This window comes from Schistocerca nitens, chromosome 8 (assembly GCF_023898315.1).
Source record: "Schistocerca nitens isolate TAMUIC-IGC-003100 chromosome 8, iqSchNite1.1, whole genome shotgun sequence".
Taxonomy (NCBI): Eukaryota; Metazoa; Arthropoda; class Insecta; order Orthoptera; family Acrididae; genus Schistocerca; species Schistocerca nitens.
Window position 1 is genome coordinate 134,126,475 of NC_064621.1, and position 16,907 is coordinate 134,143,381.

At 43.8% G+C, this 16,907-nt stretch overlaps 1 protein-coding gene across 3 annotated transcripts in view; it reads right to left on the minus strand.

The window, feature by feature from the left end:
- The window catches only part of LOC126198890 (semaphorin-2A-like), a 1,278,287-nt gene that overhangs the window by 488,261 nt on the left and 773,119 nt on the right, over nt 1-16,907 (minus strand). The window lies entirely within an intron of this gene.

Sequence of the window (16,907 nt, forward strand, 5' to 3'; positions counted from 1 at the left end):
GGCAACGAACAACAGAAGCCAAAAACCTCAGCTAACGTCACGAGTTTCTTAAGAGTCTTTTTTTCTCTTGCTCAGTAATAAAAATACTTAGAGAGAAGGTTATATTTTAGGATGTGCTCAATTTTAATTGACGTTGGTGAATCTGGCAGTGAGCCAAGTACAGTTTATCGCTTATGTCTGTGGCAGAATGATACGTAGCGGCCACTGCGGTGTTAACAGAATTGAGGGGTGGAATATTTTATCGTTTATTTTCCAACGCTGACAATTCAGGAGCGTGCGCAACTAGCAACGATCAGCTGGTATGGTATAAATGTCAAGCGACAGTAACATGGGTTCGTGAATACCCGTCATAAAGATGGTCATCTTCAAACGTCGTGTTTGTGGCAAGTAATATGAAATTAAATTAAAGCTGTTGTAATACAAGCCGGCCGTGGAGGCCGTCCGGTTCTAGGCGCTTCAGTCCGGAACCGCAAGATTGCTACGGTCACATATTCGAATCCTGCCTGGGGCATGGATGTGTGTGGTGTACTTAGGTTAGTTCGGTTTACGTAGTTCTAAGTTCTAGGGGACTGATGACCTCAGATGTTAAGTCCCATAGTGCTCAGAACCATTTGAACTTTTTTTTTGTAATATAATGGAATGAGTAAAAGAAAAATGACGTTCAAAACATTTAGTAAACATTTGTGATCGTGTCTCATATTACAATTACCGCTATTAATTAATATAACATACTCATTCATGTAGGCTACCAATTACAGTAAGATCGATAGAGGAAGGTGCAGTAAAGAGACTACGACGGAAAGTTGCTCACTGCATATTTTTTTACTTGAACGCCGCTGCTGCCTGCAGAGAAGTGGTCCGTCTGGTTCTAATATACTGGCAACAGTTGTCAGCGAGACTGACAGAGGAAGCTTGTCCCGTTGTTTTTGAGTGTCGGATGCAAGATAAGTCATTTATACTAGTCTTGTTACCTTTCTTGTATGGAGAGTAATAACTTTTTACAATATCAATGTTTCAACAACGTCTTTTGTGCCTACAAATGTAATTCCTTGTTATTTATTTCAGTCTGTTAAAACCGCCCCTGTTCTGTTTTACCTAGTAAAAAGGGAAAATTGAAAACATTCTGCTGCAGCCTTTGGTATCCTTTGAGATAATACGGGAACAAAATGCTTGGAAAATATGACCGAAAACCAGAAAAAAAAACATATCCTGTTCCAATAGCACTGGCCACAGTATCCGTATTCTTCACAAGAATGCATATAGTTCCGATAGATTATTTTCTTTTTCACTTAAAAATATTTGGTGTGACACCTTACAGTATATAGATTCAAAATATATGTGGTAAGCTTCTATCAACAACCATGATTTGGTGAAAACTGAATTTCTTTTTGAGTGTCCACTTTACACTGCCCCCTCCCCCTTTCGTATGCGGCCCGAGGTGTTGCCCTATGATATCAATGTTGGCTCTTAAGCAAAAGAGTTTGACGACCACTGCTCTACACGGTCAAGACTGAAACCAAAATGTGTGTCATAGACAGTACAGGAGGTGAAATCTCTCCCTTCTCCACTTCGACGAGAGAATTCCCATATCAGAAAAATAAGAAAGTGTTTGGAAACAGGTTCACAGAAACACTTTCAGACTGTTTCTCTCTTTTTTTTCTGTGTAGGTGGGATTGGAAAAAACTGCTTGGCGTTCTGAGAGGAGTGTTAGTGACTCAAATTTTGTGGAAATATGTCGATGCAGTGAAAAATGCCTAAGTTTTAATTATTGTCATCCAACTCGCTTCAACTCTGTAACATTTTCTCCCCTGAAACTTCCTGGCAGATTAAAACTGTGTGCCCGACCGAGACTCGAACTCGGGACCTTTGCCTTTCGCGGGCAAGTGCTCTACCAGTTTTAATCTGCCAGGAAGTTTCATATCAGCGCACACTCCGCTGCAGAGTGAAAATGTCATTCTGGATTTTCTCCCCTGTTTCGCGATAATACAAAACGAGCTGCTCTTCTTCGAACTTTCGCAAATTTTCTCCATCAGTCCTATTAGGTAAAAATCCCATGTTGCGCAGAAGCGTCGTTTGGCATTTACCGGCGTGATGTGTGGCTTATGACCAGCCGCTCGACCATGAAATCCGTTTCCTCACCTCCCGCCTAAATGTCATAGACCTACAGTGGATCGTGATGCAGTCTGGAATTCCTGTGTGATGGTCTGGACAGATATTTGCCTATTACACTCTGCGACTTTCTTAAGCTGTCGGCGGTGTCTGTCAGTCAACTGACGAGGTTGGCCTGTACGCTTTTGTGCTGTACGTGTCCCTTCACGTTACCACTTCATTATCATATCGTAAACAATTCCAATCATCTGACCACGTTCGAAGTCCGTGAGCTCCGCGGAGCGCCCCATTCTGCTCTCTCACGATGTCTTATGACTACAGAGGCCGCTGATTTGGAATAACTGGCAGAAGGTGGCAGTACAATGCACCTAATATGAAAATCGTATGTTTGGGGGGGGGGGGTGTCCGGATATTTTTTATCACATAGTGTATTTCGCAGTGTGAGCCATACGAGGAGTTGCCCATCTTTCATGAAACCAGTAGTCTCCACACAGTTGCGCTCTTCCAAATTAGGCATCACATGCTGTGCACGGAGGTCCTTATAACATGTAGACGTCGCGATACGACGGGCCCTCGAGTGCATTCTCTTCAAAGAAGAACGGACCAAGAATAAAAGTGCTTGTGAATCCACACCACACAATCACTTAGGACGAGTGCGATGGCTTGTCATGCAGAACACGCGGTTTAACAATACCTCAAATTCGTCAGTTCTGTGTAGTGTAAAACACGCCTCGTCACTCCACAGAATATTGCCCAGCCACATATCATCTACTTCGATCCATGCCAGAAACCGAAGAGCAAATTCAGAACGTTGCTGCGGATCATGACGTTTCAGTATGCTACACCTCTGGTTCTTGTACGGGTACCACGGTAAAATAGACTACAAAACTTTCCGTACTGTTGACCGTGGGAAAGAAGATTCTTGCGACACTGTACGAGCACTAGCAGGTGCTGCGTCGTCAGTTACAGCAACAGCGACTGCGTCAGGGACTTCCATTGGGATAACATCCCTTTCTCTTCCACACCAAACTCACCAGTGTTTGAGAATTTCATTATCATCTTCATTAAACCATTTAATGTCTTCATTCCTTTCAGTCAATGCAGCACTATAATTGCTGCCATTAAACAGTTTCACGAATAGCACACGTTCTCTCTTCTCGATAGTCATATGTTTACTCACATTACGGCTTGCCAAATGATAGCGTCGATTTCATACCGTCATACAAACAGTGTACAGCGCCATATTTGTGCCTGGTGGCCACAATTGGAACCATTATATATATATATATATATATATATATATATATATATATATATATATATATATATATATATAGATCGGTTTCGCATTAACGCATTGCCATAGCTCCATATCTACCATATTCTACATCTACATCTACATCTACATTTATACTCCGCAAGCCATCCAACGGTGTGTGGCGGAGGGCACCCTACGTGCCACTGTCATTACCTCCCTTTCCTGTTCCAGTCGCGTATGGTTCGGCGGGAAGAACGACTGTCTGACAGCCTCCGTGCGCGCTCTAATCTCTCTAATTTTACATTCGTGATCTCCTCGGGAGGTATAAGTAGGGGGAAGCAATATATTCGATACCTCATCCAGAAACGCACCCTCTCGAAACCTGGCGAGCAAGCTACACCGCGATGCAGAGCGCCTCTCTTGCAGAGTCCGCCACTTGAGTGTATTAAACATCTCCGTAACGCTATCACGGTTACCAAATAACCCTGTGACGAAACGCGCCGCTCTTCTTTGGATCTTCTCTATCTCCTCCGTCAACCCGATCTGGTACGGATCCCACACTGATGAGCAATACTCAAGTATAGGTCGAACGAGTGTTTTGTAAGCCACCTCCTTTGTTGATGGACTACATTTTCTAAGCACTCTCCCAATGAATCTCAACCTGGTACCCGCCTTACCAACAATTTACTTTTATATGATCATTCCACTTCAAATCGTTCCGCACGCATACTCCCAGATAGTTTACAGAAGTAACTGCTACCAGTGTTTGTTCCGCTATCATATAATCATACAATAAAGGATCCTTCTTTCTGTGTATTCGCAATACATTACATTTGTCTATGTTAAGGGACAGTTGCCACTCCCTGCACCAAGTGCCTATCCGCTGCAGATCTTCCTGCATTTCGCTACAATTTTCTAATGCTGCAACTTCTCTGCATACTACAGCATCATCCGCGAAAAGCCGCATGGAACTTCCGACACTATCTACTAGGTCATATATTTCGCTGCCATACGATAGTTACAGCACACAGTGAACCTCCATGGGTAGCTGCACTTTAGTTATAACCACAAGGTACGATTACAAGGCGATACCATTAGTATGTTTGGTGATTAGTAAACACAGTTTTGGAACAAATTGTCCTTCACTCCCACCACCGCTCCTTCCTCCACGAAACTAATATGAACTGCTCGCCTTTGCTCCCCCTCCCTTTACCCCTCGTTGCACCAACCCATCCCCATCTCCACTCTTATAGCTCACACCGTGGATGTGCTGTTGTCACGACTGATGCAAGGAAATTTTCATTGTCCGCCCCAGCATTACGAAGAAGCAAAGCCTATCACACTGAATAAGAATATGGCTCTACAAAGCCACGTTCCAGCTACGCGACTATTATTTTTTTTAGTCTTCCATATCACAGCTGACAAGTTCTATGTAGGATAAGTGCAAGATCTTACAGTACTCATGGCGACAGTAACGTTCAACGATGTCGAGTTCCCCTACGCTTATCGCCAGAGATTTGCGCAGGTAAAAACCTACGCCCACACTGATATCCGCTGGAATATCTGCGAATATCCGTAAATATTTCTGTGGAAATCTAAATAATAATTATTAAGTTGTAGGAAAGCATCAGTATTACGATTGTCGTCTGTTTGGACCACATACGATCGATGGCGATTATTACTGTTGTTGGTCGCTGTTATAACCCGTTCAAGATGGAGTGTCGCCGTCTGCGCTAGACTCAGCAAAGACCTGGAGACTGTAGATGCTAATTTGATATACGCCCGGGTTAAAGATGGCATCATGTTTTGCTTCCTGGTTTTCCGCGCAATTACACGCACATCCTGCTTGCACTGTACCAGAAGCGTCCTTACAATCAAGTCATCTCTCTTCCTTTGCAGTAACAGAGGCCGTATGCGCAGTAACCAAAAGCTGCCAGAAAGACACACTTAAGGCTATTCCATGTCACCCCACAGTCTGGAACCTTCGTTCTATGTTCTGACTGCTGTTATGTTTCACATACGTCGTAAAAAATGTATGGTATAACTTCAGTGAATTTCTCAAAATTTCTGTCAAATACACTACTGGCCATCAAAATTGCTACACCAAGAAGAAATGCAGATGATAAACGGGTATTCATTGGACAAATATATTATACTAGAACTGACATGACATTACATTTTCACGCAATTTGGGTGCATAGATCCTGAAGAAATCAGTATCCAGAAGAGCCACCTCTGGCCGTAATAACGGCCTTGATACGCCCGGGCATTGAGTCAAACAGAGCTTGGATGGCGTGTACAAGTACAGCTGCCCATGCTGCTTCAACACGATACCACAGTTCATCAAGAGTAATGACTGGCATATTGTGACGAGCCAGTTGCTCGGCCACCATTGACCAGACGTTTTCATTTGGTGAGAGATCTGGAGAATGTACTGGCCAGGGCAGCAGTCGAACATTTTCTGTATCGAGAAAGGCCCGCACAGGACCTGCAACATGCGGTCGTGCGTTATACTGCTGAAATGTAGGGTTTCGCAGGGATCGAATGAAGGGTAGAGCCACGGGTCGTAACACATCTGAAATGTAACGTCTACTGTTCAAAGTGCCGTCAATGCGAACAAGAGGTGACCGAGACGTGTAACCAATAGCACGTCATACCATCACGCCGGGTGATACGCCAGTATGGCGATGACGAATACACGCTTCCAATGTGCGTTCACCGCAATGTCGCCAAACACGGATGCGACCATCATGATGCTGTAAACAGAACCTGGATTCATCCAAGAAAATGACGTTTTGCCATTCGTGCACCCAGGTTCGTCGTTGAGTGCACCATCGAAGGCGTTCCTGTCTGTCATGCAGCGTCAAGGGTAACCGCAACCATGGTCTCCGAGCTGATAGTCCACGCTGCAGCAAACGTCGTCGAACTGTTCGTGCAGATGGTTGTTGTCTTGCAAACGTCCCCATCTGTTGACTCAGGGATCGAGACGTGGCTGCACGATCCGTTACAGCCCTGCGGATAAGATGCCTGTCATCTCGACTGCTTGGCTGTAGGGATCCAGCACGGCGTTCCGTATTACCCTCCGGAACCCACCGATTCCATATTCTGCTAACAGTCATTGGATCTCGACCAACGCGATCAGCAATGCAGCGATACGATAAACCGCAATCGCGATAGGCTACAATCCGACCATTATCAAAGTCGGAATCGTGATGGTACGGATTTCCCCTTCTTACACGAGGCATCACAACAACGTTTCACCAGTCAACGCCGGTCAACTGCTGTTTGTGTATGAGAAATCGGGTGGAAACCTTCCTCATGTCAGCACGTTGTAGGTGTCGCCACCGGTGCCCACCTTGTGTGAATGCTCTGAGAAGCTAATCGTTTGCATATCACAGCATCTTCTTCCTGTCGGTTAAATTTCGCGTCCGTAGCGCGTCATCTTCGCGGTGTAGCAATTTTAATGGCCAGTAGTGTATATGAAACGTCTCCTTTGGAAAATTAAGTATTACTGTGCTAGTAACCTCTTACGTTATTTGTTTTTCGAACAGCTGAGCAAAACTGAACGTACTCAGACATTTCTCTCTTTACTTATTCAGTACATCACTAAACTGATACACGGTATTTTTAGCGCAGCGCGATCTGACGTTCAATAATCCCCACAGAAGTATGGCCCTAACTAACAATAACCTCTACCTTTCATGAATCACTTACCTCACAAAAATCTTCGATACTCGAACTACTGCAATATAGCCAGCGCCAATACTGCCAGCTAAATGAAAGATTCTAACTACCGAAGGCACTAACTACTTACAAATTTCCTTTACAAATTTCCTCTTTTTGGCGGACTCACGTCCAGATCGTCCTTTCTCAAAACTCCGGCATCTCTCTCTCCACATCCACCACTTCTGGCGGCTCATCTCCAACTGCACAATGCTACGCGCGCTGTTCACATTCAACTGTCAAATGGCTCTGAGCACTATGGGACTTAACTTCTGAGGTCACCAGTCCCTTAGAACTACTTAAACCTAACTAACCTAAGGACATCAGACACATCCATGCCCGAGGCAGGATTCGAACCTGCGACCGTAGCGGTAGCGCGTTTCCAGACTGTAGCGCCTAGAACCGCACGGCCACCTCGGCCGGCATCCAACTGCCCAACATTACAATAGCGAAAATTCCAACAATGCAAACCAGCCACAGACTACACACAGCACAGTCAGTGATTTTCATACAGAGTGCTACGTGGCGTTACCATCATAAAAACCTAAACAGCCCACTTACAATATTTTCTAGGACATTAAATTTAGAAGTGCAGCACGTTAACATGATTTGGTATTTATTAAGAGGGACCCAATTTTCTAGGTCTTTACTTTCATTTGTTTTCTGAAAACATTCCATATTATTCGAGAACACGTTCGAGTTACACTCCTGGAAATGGAAAAAAGAACACATTGACACCGGTGTGTCAGACCCACCATACTTGCTCCGGACACTGCGAGAGGGCTGTACAAGCAATGATCACACGCACGGCACAGCGGACACACCAGGAACCGCGGTGTTGGCCGTCGAATGGCGCTAGCTGCGCAGCATTTGTGCACCGCCGCCGTCAGTGTCAGCCAGTTTGCCGTGGCATACGGAGCTCCATCGCAGTCTTTAACACTGGTAGCATGCCGCGACAGCGTGGACGTGAACCGTATGTGCAGTTGACGGACTTTGAGCGAGGGCGTATAGTGGGCATGCGGGAGGCCGGGTGGACGTACCGCCGAATTGCTCAACACGTGGGGCGTGAGGTCTCCACAGTACATCGATGTTGTCGCCAGTGGTCGGCGGAAGGTGCACGTGCCCGTCGACCTGGGACCGGACCGCAGCGACGCACGGATGCACGCCAAGACCGTAGGATCCTACGCAGTGCCGTAGGGGACCGCACCGCCACTTCCCAGCAAATTAGGGACACTGTTGCTCCTGGGGTATCGGCGAGGACCATTCGCAACCGTCTCCATGAAGCTGGGCTACGGTCCCGCACACCGTTAGGCCGTCTTCCGCTCACGCCCCAACATCGTGCAGCCCGCCTCCAGTGGTGTCGCGACAGGCGTGAATGGAGGGACGAATGGAGACGTGTCGTCTTCAGCGATGAGAGTCGCTTCTGCCTTGGTGCCAATGATGGTCGTATGCGTGTTTGGCGCCGTGCAGGTGAGCGCCACAATCAGGACTGCATACGACCGAGGCACACAGGGCCAACACCCGGCATCATGGTGTGCGGAGCGATCTCCTACACTGGCCGTACACCACTGGTGATCGTCGAGGGGACACTGAATAGTTCACGGTACATCCAAACCGTCATCGAACCCATCGTTCTACCATTCCTAGACCGGCAAGGGAACTTGCTGTTCCAACAGGACAATGCACGTCCGCATGTATCCCGTGCCACCCAACGTGCTCTAGAAGGTGTAAGTCAACTACCCTGGCCAGCAAGATCTCCGGATCTGTCCCCCATTGAGCATGTTTGGGACTGGATGAAGCGTCGTCTCACGCGGTCTGCACGTCCAGCACGAACGCTGGTCCAACTGAGGCGCCAGGTGGAAATGGCATGGCAAGCCGTTCCACAGGACTACATCCAGCATCTCTACGATCGTCTCCATGGGAGAATAGCAGCCTGCATTGCTGCGAAAGGTGGATATACACTGTACTAGTGCCGACATTGTGCATGCTCTGTTGCCTGTGTCTATGTGCCTGTGGTTCTGTCAGTGTGATCATGTGATGTATCTGACCCCAGCAATGTGTCAATAAAGTTTCCCCTTCCTGGGACAATGAATTCACGGTGTTCTTATTTCAATTTCCAGGAGTGTAGTTTATTCTTTAGTGGGATCATCACAGAATGCTTCACCAGGCAAACTGTAATCTCTGCTTCTTGTGTTTTGCACCTATCGAACAGTAATGTTTTGTTTGTGCGCCAGCGACCGCTTCTTTCACGAACTTCACTGAATGTAACCCTGATTTGCTTGTTTTGTAACCTTATTTCTTCGATAGTTTCTCTGTGTCTGCTTGCTGAATGTCTCACTCGGTCCTCTTTTCTAATTTCATCTCACAGCCTATTCATTCTCTTCTGTTGTGAAGCTAAATATTCTCCTCGCTCCTCATCTATTCTATCTCTTCGCTGTTCTTTCTGTTTCGTTCATTTAAAATTCACCGCTCTCAATATATACGCATTCACATCTTAACATCGTGCTAAATACCAATATTACCTATCTCACACCAAAATTCCACTTAATACACTGTTCATTACCTGAAGCAACTCAATTTCCCTCAAATTTATTTCACTTTCTATGACTTTCACTTTTCCTCGATCCGCTCCCAAAATATACCGAAGCATGCGCATCGACATCTTCTATATGCAGGATATGACAGGAGTGATCATTCGAAACAAAAAACGTGGGCTCTTAAACGCACACCTTAAGAGCTATGAGCAGTTCTTGATTTTCGATACTGTGAAACAAATCTCTTCCAATACAATCTCTTTGCTTTCCATATTTTGGGAAGTGGTAGTATGGACCAAAATAAGATAAAATGTCCAGTTAACATGTGCTCTCAAATACATATCTTAAAATTTATGAGCACTTGTTCATTATTAGAGTTGTTTCAAAGTAGCGAAAATATTGACCATCACTTCTGAAACACCCTGTATACCTTCTGAACTGTAACATAACAGGACAATATCACATACGAGAACAGTCTCGTACATCCTGGAAAACTGTAGAATATCCTAGCACACTCCTCAAAACTTATGATAGTTTCTATACTATGCTGGAACGTTTCAGAAAATTGTGGAAACCTTATGGAGTATTCTGTAACATTCTGGAATGTTATATAACATTCTGGAAACTTCTATAACATTCTGGAATATTGTATAACTTTCTCCAGCATTCTCGAACATTTTAGAAGGAACACTCTGGCCAGTCTCGCCCACTTTGGCACCTGATTCCAAGCTGCTACACCGACTTCCCACAAGAAGTCTATTGGTGTGGTGCCCTCTTTTGGCAAACAATCTTCAAACCCAACCTCTGCGGTTCCCAACCAAAACCTTTTTCATGGATGGAGGAGAGAGGGCTACTATACAGTATCACCCCCACGGAACTGCATGGGTCGTTTGCGACACGCAAGGAAAAGACATGTTTACAGTTACAAATAATGATTACGGTGAATCAAAGCACATTTGATGTATGAACTACACTAACTGTGTCAGTATGTAACATATGGCAACTTGTGACGTCAACATTTGACTTATCAAATTTGCTGAAACTTTCTTTCTAAAAATTCACAAAATTGTCTCAGTAATTACGCCAAAACTATGTAACTTATGCAACATATCAAGAATATGACTACGAACAGAGGCCTGTTTAGGAAACTAGGGATACAAACTACTGCTTCCTAATTCATTTATTCCTTAATCAAATGATTCATTAAAAATGTATCACTTTTTCAAACCAACAGCTCAGTTCATGGAATCAATGGAATCAATACTAGAAATAAGAATAATCTTCACAGCCAGCAGCCATAAAAAGCTTAACAACCAATGAAATTCAGTTTAAGAGAACTTAAAGGATTTATCGGTGGCCAACTTCTTCTACTCCATTGATGAATTTCTCAGTAGAACCAACTGATATAGTACATCACTAAACTGATACACGGTATTTTTAGCGCAGCGCGATCTGACGTTCAATAATCCCCACAGAAGTATGGCCCTAACTAACAATAACCTCTACCTGTCATGAATCACTTACCTCACAAAAATCTTCGATACTCTAACTACTGCAATATAGCCAGCGCCAATACTGCCAGCTAAATAAAAGATTCTAACTACCGAAGGCACTAACTACTTACAAATTTCCTTTACAAATTTCCTCTTTTTGGCGGACTCACGTCCAGATCGTCCTTTCTCAAAACTCCGGCATCTCTCTCTCCACATCCACCACTGCTGGCGGCTCATCTCCAACTGCACAATGCTACGCGCGCTGTTCACATTCAACTGTCACATGGCTCTGAGCACTATGGGACTTAACTTCTGAGGTCACCAGTCCCTTAGAACTACTTAAACCTAACTAACCTAAGGACATCAGACACTTCCATGCCCGAGGCAGGATTCGAACCTGCGACCGTAGCGGTAGCGCGTTTCCAGACTGTAGCGCCTAGAACCGCTCGGCCACCTCGGCCGGCATCCAACTGCCCAACATTACAATAGCGAATATTCCAACAATGCCAACCAGCCGCAGACTACACACAGCACAGTCAGTGATTTTCATACAGAGTGCTACGTGGCGTTACCATCATAAAAACCTAAACAGCCCACTTACAATATTTTCTAGGACATTAAATTTAGAAGTGCAGCACGTTAACATGATTTGGTATTTATTAAGAGGGGCCCAATTTTCTAGGTCTTTACTTTCATTCGTTTTCTGAAAACATTCCATATTATTCGAGAACACGTTCGAGTTAGTTTACTCTTTAGTGGGATCATCACGGAATGCTTCACCAGGCAAACTGTAATCTCTGCTTCTTGTGTTTTGCACCTATCGAACAGTAATGTTTTGTTTGTGCGCCAGCGACCGCTTCTTTCACGAACTTCACTGAATGTAACCCTGATTTGCTTATTTTGTAACCTTATTTCTTCGATAGTTTCTATGTGTCTGCTTGCTGAATGTCTCACTCGGTCCTCTTTTCTAATTTCATCTCTCAGCCTATTCATTCTCTTCTGTTGTGAAGCTAAATATTCTCCTCGCTCCTCATCTATTCTATCTCTTCGCTGTTCTTTCTGTTTCGTTCATTTAAAATTCACCGCTCTCAATATATACGCATTCACATCTTAACATCGTGCTAAATACCAGTATTACCTATCTTACACGCCAAAATTCCACTTAATACACTGTTCATTACCTGAAGCAACTCAATTTCCCTCAAATTTATTTCACTTTCTATGACTTTCACTTTTCCTGATCCGCTCCCAAAATATACCGAAGCATGCGCATCGACATCTTCTATATGCAGGATATGACAGGAGTGATCATTCGAAACAAAAAACGTGGGCTCTTAAACGCACACCTTAAGAGCTATGAGCAGTTCTTGATTTTCGATACTGTGAAACAAATCTCTTCCAATACAATCTCTTTGCTTTCCATATTTTGGGAAGTGGTAGTATGGACCAAAATAAGATAAAATGTCCAGTTAACATGTGCTCTCAAATACATATCTTAAAATTTATGAGCACTTGTTCATTATTAGAGTTGTTTCAAAGTAGCGAAAATATTGACCATCACTTCTGAAACACCCTGTATACCTTCTGAACTGTAACATAACAGGACAATATCACATACGAGAACAGTCTCGTACATCCTGGAAAACTGTAGAATATCCTAGCACACTCCTCAAAACTTATGATAGTTTCTATACTATGCTGGAACGTTTCAGAAAATTGTGGAAACCTTATGGAGTATTCTGTAACATTCTGGAATGTTATATAACATTCTGGAAACTTCTATAACATTCTGGAATATTGTATAACTTTCTCCAGCATTCTCGAACATTTTAGAAGGAACACTCTGGCCAGTCTCGCCCACTTTGGCACCTGATTCCAAGCTGCTACACCGACTTCCCACAAGAAGTCTATTGGTGTGGTGCCCTCTTTTGACAAACAACCTTCAAACCCAACCTCTGCGGTTCCCAACCAAAACCTTTTTCAAGGATGGAGGAGAGAGGACTACTATACAGTATCACCCCCATGGAACTGCATGGGTCGGCTGCGACACGCAAGGAAAAGACATGTTTACAGTTACAAATAATGATTACGGTGAATCAAAGCATATTTGATGTATGAACTACACTAATTGTGTCAGTATGTAACATATGGCAACTTGTGACGTCAACATATGACTTATCAACTTTGCCGAAACTTTCTTTCTAAAAATTGACAAAATTGTCTCAGTAATTACGCCAAAACTATGTAACTTATGCAACATATCAAGAATATGACTACGAACAGAGGCCTGTTTAGGAAACTAGGGATACAAACTACTGCTTCCTAATTCATTTATTCCTTAATCAAATGATTCATTAAAAAATGTATCACTTTTTCAAACCAACAGCTCAGTTAATTGAATCAATACTAGAAATAAGAATAATCTTCACAGCCAGCAGCCATAAAAAGCTTAACAACCAATGAAATTCAGTTTAAGAGAACTTAAAGGATTTATCGGTGGCCAACTTCTTCTACTCCATTGATGAATTTCTCAGTAGAACCAACTGATATATATATATATATATATATATATATATATATATATATATATATATATATATATAACTTCTGCACCATTTCAGTGTAGTAATGTGTTCATCGTAAATAAGTTTTGTAGTAGGTCTATTATATGTTTATTACATTATAAATAAAAAAGAACATGCCAGAATGAGATTTTCACTCTGCAGCGGAGTGTGCGCTGATATGAAACTTCCTGGCAGATTAAAACTGTGTGCCCGACCGAGACTCGAACTCGGGACCTTTGCCTTTCGCGTGCAAGCGCTCTACCATCTTTTTTTTCTATTTTCCTTTTTTTTAATAATTTGTATTGAACAAACTAAAAGTACATATATATTCACTATGCAAGAGTTCTTCAACGTACCATTGAAACATATACAAATGACTGTTAGTTAAACAAAACAAAAATATTAAAAAGAAAAACATTAAATACAACAAAATATAACATATTCTGTCTTCTTCCTTTTTTTAAAAAAATTGTGTTTGTTTTTGGTCGATGCATGAGAACGTGGATAAGGGTGTTGCATCATGTGACAGGTAGGCATGGTACACCCCAACTTTGAGGAGGGTCAAGGAAGACGCTGCGGAGATAACCGGCAAAAGTTTGTCGGTAAGATGGTTTTCGGGTGAGGGTGCTATGCGCGGTCACAACTTTGTACCAGAAGTCAAGGACTGTATGCGGACCACTCTGAAAGAGATATTCTAAAGCCTGTCCTCGAAACCAGATTAGGGTGTGGTGCTTAGCAAGAGGGTAGTGAAATGTCTGGGGCAACAACAGGAAATCCGGGGTTACCGTCGTTGGCGGGGCACGGAGGTAAAAGCCCACGATTCGTTGGATGAGGAGCCATACGTTTTGTTTCAGGGCGCACGTAAGACGGTGCTCGTCGGTGTCTTCGAGCTGACAGTCAGGGCAGAGTGGGGAGGTGGCCAGTCCTATGCGATAAAGTCGACTATTAGTCGGGAATTTTCCATAGACTAAAACGTACCAGAGTGCAGACACAGACGACGGTAAAAAGGGTGCATGCACACACCCCCAAACCGTGCGCCAGTTAATGTCAGGATGCTGTAGCACCATGGGGTCGCAAGGGTTGGACAGCATAAACAAACGATAATAATCTTTTGTACGGGGAGGACGGATGACTGGAAGATCGGCCCGAACGTAGCTGAGTTCTATGAAACAATTGGCGACGTGGTACAATAATGGAGAAATAGGTGCCACAATGATCGGTGGATCGAGAGAAGCTGGTCGGAGGATATCTAAGAGACTGCGTGTTAAGGACGGGACCGGCCCCTGCCAGTGCCGCAACAGAGGGTGGACAAAGAGTGCAGAAGAGCGTGCCCGCACGTTGATGAGTCCGAGGCCACCTTTTGCAGGAGGCAGTGTTAAGAGTGTTGTAGCGGACTTTGAAAAGTGCCCCTGCTGACACGAACTATCCAAAGGCTGATTGGATGCGGCGGCCAAGGAGTAACGGCATTGGGAGGATCTGGGCGACGTGTACCAGTTTAGAGGCGACATACATGTTGACCTTCCCCCATGAACCATGGACCTTGCCGTTGGTGGGCGGCTTGCGTGCCTCAGCGATACAGATGGCCGTACCGTAGGTGCAACCACAACGGAGGGGTATCTGTTGAGAGGCCAGACAAACATGTGGTTCCTGAAGAGGGACAGCAGCCTTTTCAGTAGTTGCAGGGGCAACAGTCTGGATGATTGACTGATCTGGCCTTGTAACATTAACCAAAACGGCCTTGCTGTGCTGGTACTGCGAACGGCTGAAAGCAAGGGGAAACTACAGCCGTAATTTTTCCCGAGGACATGCAGCTTTACTGTATGATTAAATGATGATGGCGTCCTCTTGGGTAAAATATTCCGGAGGTAAAATAGTCCCCCATTCGGATCTCCGGGCGGGGACTACTCAAGAGCACGTCGTTATCAGGAGAAAGAAAACTGGCATTCTATGGATCGGAGCGTGGAATGTCAGATCCCTTAATCGGGCAGGTAGGTTAGAAAATTTAAAAAGGGAAATGGATAGGTTAAAGTTAGATATAGTGGGAATTAGTGAAGTTCGGTGGCAGGAGGAACAAGACTTTTGGTCAGGTGATTACAGGGTTATAAATACAAAATCAAATAGGGGTAATGCAAGAGTACGTTTAATAATGAATAAAAAAAAATAGGAGTGCGGGTTAGCTACTACAAACAGCATAGTGAACGCATTATTGTGGCCAAGATAGACACAAAGCCCATGCCTACTACAGTAGTACAAGTTTATATGCCAACTAGCTCTGCAGATGATGAAGAAATTGATGAAATGTATGACGAGATAAAAGAAATTATTCAGGTAGTGAAGGGAGACGAAAATTTAATAGTCATGGGTGACTGGAATTCGTCAGCAGGAAAAGGGAGAGAAGGAAACATAGTAGATGAATATGGATTGGGGAAAGAAATGAAAGAGGAAGCCGCCTTGTAGAATTTTGCACAGAGCATAACTTAATCATAGCTAACACTTGGTTCAAAATCATAAAAGAAGGTTGTATACCTGGAAGAATCCTGGAGATACTAATAGGTATCAGATAGATTATATAATGGTAAGACAGAGATTTAGGAACCAGGTTTTAAATTGTAAGACATTTCCAGGGGCAGATGTGGATTCTGACCACAATCTGTTGGTTATGAACTGCAGATTGAAACTGAAGAAACTGCAAAAAGGTGGGAATTTAAGGAGATGGGACCTGGATAAACTGAAAGAACCAGAGGTTGTAGAGAGTTTCAGGGAGAGCATAAGGGAACAATTGACAGGAATGGGGGAAAGAAATACAGTAGAAGAAGGATGGGTAGCTCTGAGGGATGAAGTAGTGAAGGCAGCAGAGGATCAAGTAGGTAAAAAGACGAGGGCTAATAGAAATCCTTGGGTAACAGAAGAAATATTGAATTTAATTGATGAAAGGAGAAAATATAAAAATGCAGTAAATGAAGCAGGCAAAAGGGAATACAAACGTCTCAAAAATGAGATCGACAGAAAGTGCAAAATGGCTAAGCAGGGATGGCTAGAGGACAAATGTAAGGATGTAGAGGCTTGTCTCACTAGGGGTAAGATAGATACTGCCTACAGGAAAATTAAAGAGACCTTTGGAGAGAAGAGAACCACTTGTATGAATATCAAGAGCTCAGATGGCAACCCAGTTCTAAGCAAAGAAGGGAAGGCAGAAAGGTGGAAGGAGTATATAGAGGGTTTATAC